General features: G+C 32.7%; 1 long non-coding RNA gene across 1 annotated transcript; it reads right to left on the bottom strand.

Annotated features, from left to right (window-relative positions):
- Positions 1-5,973: 5,973 nt before the first annotated feature.
- Positions 5,974-6,737, bottom strand: LOC105544611. The gene is made up of 2 exons (XR_001006795.1): positions 6,601-6,737; positions 5,974-6,469 (listed from the first exon to the last, which is right to left on the bottom strand). It is a non-coding gene; the product is annotated as an uncharacterized LOC105544611 (long non-coding RNA).
- Positions 6,738-7,320: the final 583 nt, after the last annotated feature.

Below are 7,320 nucleotides of genomic sequence, written 5' to 3'. Positions count from 1 at the left end.
GGATATATAGTAGAGAAACAATTGTTTCACAAGACGGTTCATCACGATAAAATGATAATAAATCACTGGAGATAATATGTTTATGGGACATTTGAACTCCTATCTGGGGAAAAATAATGTTAGATCAGTGCCTAACATATTGCCTAAAATTAATAGAAAGTATATTAAAGAGTTGAATAGTAATAAAAAAGGAGATAAAGCAAGAGGAAGAGAAACAATAAATTCTAGGTGAAAATACATACAATTGTTTGACTTTAGTCTATAAACAGATTCCTATGCAAGCAATATAATAAATTCAATGAGAAGAATTTAGAGACTTGATAAAATATAAAAATATGTGTGATCAGTTTCCCAAAATTTATCTTAAAAAGGAATGTAAAAATGAGAAAAAATATTTTATCATGCGTATCAAACCTAGAATATCATTATTTTAAAAATGCCTAAAGATGAACACAAAAAGTAGAAAAATAAAATAGACAAGCCAAACAAAGAATATCAATAGCCTTTTACACAAATAATAAATTGAAACGGTAAATTCTTTAACATCTTTAAAGAGGGGTGGTGCATCAAACAATTCAAGAAATACGAATGAAGATAACAATAATGAAAAATCAAAAAGAAATTGGAAAATTTATTGTTTGATTTTGTTAAATATCAGTAGCATGGAACATTGAAATAATAACTTGAACTCTGCTGGTATGTGCATAAATTGCTTTAAAATACAGTAGGATGACAATGCTCAAAAATATTCTCTTAAACCCATTAATTCCCTTTCTAGGAATGTATCCAAGAACAATTTCATAGGTTTAGACAAAAATTATGAACAAAGATACATACTCTTTATAATAATGAAAAAAATTTAACTGCAATCTCTTCTTAATGAGGTCAACTTAGGGGCTTATTTCAATCTCTTTTTAAATCTTTTTTATGTAGTTCTATATATTCGCATGAAAATCATCACCTTCTATCATAATGTTACAATTATTAATTGATTATTATTTATTATCATTTATTGGTTACTTCCTGCCATGAGAACATAAGTTTTACGTGTGCCGGCACTTTCTTCTTCCTAGCTGTGTTAACTGATGTATTTTAAGTGCAAAGAATAGGCCCTGCCTATATTAAGTACTCAGTAAATAATTGGTGACTAAAATAATTAATAATAATTTTGTTATTTATGTATGTATTTTATTATTTACTAAATAATAAAATTATGTTTTAAAACATAATGAGTATTTAGGCATATTTAAGCATATATAAATTTTCCTGTGTGTGCAAAAATCAGACAACAATCTATTTTTATAGTGACCATAATCATACACATATACGCATGTATGTATTCAAAACAAAAGAATGCAAAGGCTCAGATGGTAGAATTAAAGATGATCTTCATTTTCTCTCATCTCTAAATATTCTACAATTATTATACAAGAATTGAACACTTAGAAACAGTATAATTAAAAATATAGTCTAAATATATATTGATATATAAAGTAGTTCATAAAGATAATGTACTTCAATATCATATATTTAAGAGAAACAGAAATATCTTAGTATATGGATTTAAAATGGGGAATTGAGGAAACATGCATGATGTGAAATGAGAGCTTATACCACAGGACTGTGCCATGAAGAATTGAGACTTTTATAAAGTTATGAAAAATTCATAAGGCTGCCACCTTCCCCAAGCCACTGGCATCCCCGGGCTAGCCCATTTACTACAGTGGTCCCCAACTGCTTTCTCCGTTTGCTCATTTACCTCTACAATCTTTTCTCTTCACTGCAGCAGAGGACTTTTAATATTACACATAAGATAAATTGCCTTTTTCTTCTCAAAACTCTACAATAGTTTTCTTTATCATTCAAGGCAAAAGACAAAGCACTTAACTGTCCACACTGCCCTACTGGACATGAAACATCTACCCAATTTTGGGATCAGATTATGTCATACCAAGATTTATCTGTCTATTCTAAATAAAATAGTAAACCCTCAACCCACAGTAACTTATTCCTCAGTATCCGGGTTCAAGAAATTATCCTATCTCAGCCTCCCAAGTAGCTGGGACTACAGGCGCCTGCCACCATGTCCAGCTAATTTTTGCATGTTTAGTAGAAATGGGGTTTCACAATGTTGATAAAGCTGGTCTCGAACTCCTAACATCAGGCGATTCACCTACCTTGGCCTCCCAAAGAGCTGAAATTACAGGTGTGAGCCACCACATCTGGCCTTCTGGCTTTTTCTTCACTGGAATTGTCACTATCTGATATAAACCATGACATGGGTAGAAAATACCACGTACTGTACATATATATTAAATATATGTACATGCATACAGACATATGTTCAAACACATGTACACACAGAATATACATTACATACACTTAACACGATTATTTAGTTCACACTCTAGTATGCCTAGCATATTATATATTTAATATTTTTATTTCACCAATTAATGCATGTCTGCACAGGCACACACTTGTGCTGTTTCATTTATCTAAGTCTTTTGTCTTGAGAATGCAATTCTTCATAAGATAATGAATTTTGATTATTTGATTCAACATTGTATTTTTTTTAATCTAGCTGAAGACCTGACACATGCATGGAAACTGGTAAGTATTTATTGAATTAGACATTAAATCGGTGCATCTTTTGTGGTCACTCTTTCTACATAATAAAGATTTGATAGTTAATATCTGCATATAATGTGAAAGATGTTGTAAATCTACTTATGTATATGTATATATGTATGTATAAATATATATATACAATTGATTTGATCAATTTATTGGTCTGTCTATATCTATGCCCTATATTTATGCTTAAATTGCTCAGCAATTTTAAGTGAGGTGCCTTTGTATATGTGATTTCTTCTCAAGTTCCTGTTATTTCTTTAAGTTCTCTCCCCAGTCCTAAACAACTACAAAACTTCCTAAGAAGATAAAGTTGAAGAAATAGTTCACAGTGACATTCTAGTTTAACTCTATTCATATATCTTGGATGGCACAAGAAGAGGTTGAAAAAATCTGCACAGATTGTTTTACATACCTCAGTAGAGCCTTTTATATAATTCTGAGTGACTAATTTCCTTCAGCCTATTTAGACAGGATTAGATCAAACTGAGAATCTCTCCTAACATAATTACGTGATTATCTTGGGATTCTTCTTTTGTTGCTCCTCTTGTTACATCACATCAGTTGGAAAAGAAAATCTGTCGAATTATACATGTCGAGTTTTAGAATTTTGTGAATGTAAGCACACAGTCTTTGAGATGTAAGAACTTTATGACATAATTATGAAGATAAACATTGATCCTCACATCTGTTCTGTCAAACTAAGCGCAAGTGGTTCATAGTCTGTACCCACAGCTAAATTTAAAGTGAGCGATTATTTTGATAAATATTGTGACTGACATTTATATGGTCTAGAAAAGTACCTGACTGACTTTTATAAACCAGATCTATGAGTTGAGAATGGGAACACTGTTAGGCCCTTCACGCACAGTGTCTCACGCCTGTAATCCCAGCACTCTGGGAGGCCGAGGAGGGTGGATTACGTGAGGTCAGGAGTTTGAGACCAGCCTGGCCAACATCATGAAATCCCGTCTCTACTTTAAGAAATGCAAAAATAGCATGGCATGGTGGCACGTGCCAGTAGTCCCAGCTACTCAGGAGACTGAGGCACGAGAATAGCTTGAACCTGGGAGACGGACATTGCAGTGAGCTAAGATGGAGCCACTGCACTCCAGCCTGGGTGATAGAGCACGACTCTGCCAAATAAAATAAAATAAAATAAAATAAAATAAAATAAAATAAAATAAAATAAAGTAAAATAAAATAAAAAGAATAGCAACATTGTTGACCAGTGAAACTTAAAGAAACAGTCCCAGAAAAAGTTATTTTTAATTTAATTTACCAAGTCCCTGAAATGTATGTTTTTCTAGTGAGCTAAGGAAAGAAATTTGATAATTTTACAAGATTATCTAGAGATTATTTCTCATTTATTGAAGTTTTCAAAACTTAGTTCAGAATACCCTTACATCAGGAATTATATTTTAACTAGATAAGTAGAATTTTCATGACATTAAGTGTAGTTTAAGTCAATGATCATTTATAATTTAGAATGTCATCTGTGTCAATAAAAATAACAAGCAACTGCATGAGTATTGTAAAATGAAATAAAATGTTTGGATTTTTCAGTTTATTTCTCTTATAAATAAAGAACTGTGGCCTGAGATATTTCTTTTAAGAAGTACAACAATGTTTTTTTATTTAGTTTGTTTTTTAAAATTCTTTCAATTGAATATTTGTTTTGAGGTTATGTTAATTACAATTAAGCTATTTTTGTAAAGTAAGTAGATTTGGGTGGCGCCCTTTATAACTTCCTCTTTGATAGGCAGGTCTATTCTTGAAGAATCTCTCTATTCTTTCCTAAATTGAAAATTCGAATGTTGGTTAAGTAAATGACATTGAGGTAGATAATTGAAAAATATACTCACTTCAGAGAAACAGAAACATCATTTTTATTAGTCACTGTGTAAAACCAAAGTCCACCCCAAAATTCAACCATATTTGGTTTCAGAATATTTATAACACTTTTTTATTTACTTGTGTGGCAGACATGTAAGTAATAGTGTGGTAGCAACTATTAATGTTTTCCAGCGTAATTTATTTTTCTTTAGTAAGACTGAGATGTTGGGTGAAGTAACTGGTAGTGATTAAAGAGAGTTGTGTGCTCAGAGAATCTATTGATGGAGTTGTCGAGATATTTCAAGGGAAAAGAAGACAAAATAATTCTGGTAAAGTAAATTTATAGGAATATCTGTAGGGAACTCTGGGGTAAAATAAGATGTTAGAGTTATGTAAAATAAAAAAAAAAAAAAGCCAATACGGGTATGTTTAGTAGATTTATGGATAATTCAGGAAAACGAAATCCTAAAGATATTCTGGAAAGTGCAGGAAAATTGGCTTATAATCAAAGTACCAATGAAGATACAGAGAATATTCAGCAGAGGATACTGTGGGAGAAGGGTGGTGTGTCTTTGTGTGTGTGTGTGTGTGTGTGTGTGTCTTATATGTGTGTGTGTGTGTTCGTGTGTGTGTGTAAGTTTAAATTCTATGTATCTTTAGCCATCATGAGTGGGCATTAGTAGAGACATTATGAATGAATAACTTACTACCCTCTGCCCACCCACTTATTGGAATTTTTAAAAATAATCTATAAGTCTATATATATTTTTATACCAGCTAATTGTGACCAAATGACACGGCCTGGACACCAAAATATAAAAGTGTTCTATAAGATTTCTAAAAGTATACTCATGCGTTCTAGAAATAAATCTATTATATTCTGTAGTCAGTATTGGATACTTGAAATAAATATATATTTTTTAAATTTTGTTATTATAGAGTCTTCAAATGCTTTTGCATCTCTCTTTTGCAAGTCTGGTTTGGTATAAAGTCCTTAATCAGTTTTTCCCTAATTGGACTGTGAAGAGAATCGCCTAGAGATTTTTAAAAAGTACAGATTTTGTCTCACATGACATCTTTTGCTACCAGAATCTTCAGGGTGCATGTTTTAAAACTGCAATTTTGAAAAATACCCCAAAAGATACCTGACAGGGAAATAAAAACTTGAGAACTCAATTCACTATGCCATAGAAAAATAATAATAATAAACTGGAAACTGAGTCATGCAAGAAACTACCTTTCCTTCTGTTCTGAAGCAGACAGCTACAGTTGAAAGGTAAAATATCTCCACAGGCAGCTATGCCATGTTCACATGATCTTATGTAAAATGCCAATTTACTGAGAACAAGACAAAAATATAATTGATTATTCTCCTACCTGCTCCTTTTCTTTTACAACACGTGGATTACTATACCCTCTCTCTTTCCCCTCCAGATTACTTTTCCTCATTAAATGTTGAAGTCCTCAAAATCATCTTTGGAAAAACGTACAGACCATAGCCTGTTTCTGTGATTTCATGTTTATTTCTTCTGGGCATGTCCTTAACCTTGGCAAAATAAACTTCAAAACTGATTGAGATTTATCTCAGATACTTTCTATTTTATACATATTTACATACAGTTGTAATGAAACTAGCATTTTACATGAGATATTGAAGGCATAACAACTTAAATCAAATGTTTATTGGAAAGCGATAAGTATCAGTTTGTTTTCTTTTTTTAACCAAAAAATAGAATTCAGAAAATTGTAAAGGTCATATGAATAGCTGACTAGCCCATGAACAAATCGGTTTAGCATAGACATTAATATCCAAATAATGAGTTAGTCATAAGTTTTATATTTGCTTAAGTTGGGTTCTTGCTACATAACTCAAATAAAATGATTTCTGTAGATGCTGTCATACTTGCTGTTTGGGCGATTTAGCTGTTCCAACTTTCAGGCTTCATAGTGTCTGAGGTGACCATGAGCTGAAGTGGTCCCCCAGCATAGCACAGCTTGTCTATGAAAACATGGTCAAAGGACTTTTTAAAGCAGGTCTCTGATCCCGTTCCTCCTGATTGGGCAAGATCTCCCAACCAGGGTCTCCAGCCACCTCCTACAGGTGCATTTGAGCCAGCAATATGTCCGTACCTCCCTGTCACAGACCTCTTGAAGATGGTGCAGATTGCCATCTTTGCTGCTTCACAGGCTTAACTGGTGATACCTGCAGGTACAGGAAAATTTGAGGTGACTAGGCATTGAAGTGGAAACCCAGCATACCACAGCAAGTCTACAGAAAAGTGCACAGACTGTTAAAGGAAGAAAAATACACAAAAGCCAGCAACTTCAAATACTGAAGGTAAATAAGCCTGCCAAGATGAAAAAGAATTAGCACAAGAATGCTGAAAACTCAAAAAAACAGAGTGCCCTCTTTCCTCCAAATGACTGCAAGGGTTTGGAATCGGGCAGAGACTGAGGAAGTTAAAATGACAGAATTGGAATTCAGAATTTGGATAGAAATGAAGTACACTGAGCTAAAGGAGTACACTATAAACCAATGCAAGAAAGCTGAAACTCCTAATAAAACATTGCAGGAGTTGTCAGACAAAACAGTCAATAGATGAAAGACTGTAATCAACCTGATATAGCACAAAAACACACTACATAATTTCCTAATGTGAACACAAGTATTAATAGTAGAAGAGATCAAGTGGAGAAAAGAATAACTGAGTTTGAAGACTAGATTTCTGAAATAATGAGACAAAAACAGAAAAAAAAGAAAAGGAATTAACAAAACCTCCACAAAATATGGGATTATGTAATGAGACCAAATCTATGACTGACTGTTTTCCTGAATGATATGAGGACATT

This window comes from Mandrillus leucophaeus, unplaced genomic scaffold (assembly GCF_000951045.1).
Source record: "Mandrillus leucophaeus isolate KB7577 unplaced genomic scaffold, Mleu.le_1.0 Scaffold1082, whole genome shotgun sequence".
NCBI classification, from domain to species: domain Eukaryota; kingdom Metazoa; phylum Chordata; class Mammalia; order Primates; family Cercopithecidae; genus Mandrillus; species Mandrillus leucophaeus.
Note: the sequence above shows the minus strand (reverse complement) of the source record. Positions and strands in the feature narration are given on the sequence as shown.